Raw genomic sequence first — 1,000 nt, 5'->3', positions numbered from 1 at the left:
CCCTGAGCAGGGGCGGATTAACAGGTAAACACAGTAGGCACTGGTTTACAGCAAGGAAGGTACGCAAGGGCTTAATTGTGCTCACTTATTAATCTGTAGTGCACAATTTCATCTGGTTTTCACCATGTCACGGTATACACAGGCTTAATTATGCTTACTTGGCTAATCTGTAGTGCACCTGGATGAAATTGTGCACTACAGATTAGTAAATAAGCACATTTAAGCCTGTGAATACCTTGCTTGTTGGGAAATCCGTCCCTGCCCGGAGAAGTCCCTGGGTAGTGCAAATGCTTAACGGTCAGCTACAACCTAAAGGTTAGTGCTTGGAGTCCACCCAGAGGCACCTCGAAAGAAAGGCCAGGTGATCTAGTTCTGAAAGATCCACCATTGAAAACCCGACGGAGCACAGTTCTACCCTGACACCCATGAGTTGCAATCAACAGCAACTGGTTTGTTTTTTGTTTTGTTTTGCTTTGTTTTTGTGGGTGTCAGAGTAGAATTGTGCTCCATAGGATTTTCAGTGGCCGATTTTTCAGAAGTAGATCACCAGGCCTTTCTTCTGAGGCACCTCTGGGTGGACTCACACTTCCAACCTTTTGGTTAGCAGTCAAACGGTTAAGTGCTTGCACCATCCAGGCACTCCACATCCAAACTACCTAATCAGAAAAGTTCTAATTATAAAGGAGAGTGGATGTTATCATGAGCACATAACCACTCATCCACTAGAAGACACTAGCAGAGCTGGAAAAAATGTCAGGTACAGAAAAACCATGTGGAGGACAATAATGAAGCCTCCATCAAAATAAGTTTTCAGGATATGGTTAAAAGCCAGAAACCAGAGTAATAGTAAATACTTATAGAACAAAAGAATAAATTCCAAAGTAGATAGCTTAAAAGAAAAAAGAAAGAGGATTTCTAGTGAGAATTTCTGAGGCTGGCACTGTTGCAGGCCAGCCTAAGTAAGATGGAGGTTCCTATAGGAGGGCACTAGCAGACATGA

The sequence above is a fragment of the Trichechus manatus genome, unplaced genomic scaffold, assembly GCF_000243295.1.
Source record: "Trichechus manatus latirostris isolate Lorelei unplaced genomic scaffold, TriManLat1.0 scaffold00065, whole genome shotgun sequence".
Taxonomy (NCBI): domain Eukaryota; kingdom Metazoa; phylum Chordata; class Mammalia; order Sirenia; family Trichechidae; genus Trichechus; species Trichechus manatus.
The sequence above is the reverse complement of the archived record's forward strand: the minus strand, read 5'-3'. Positions refer to the sequence as shown.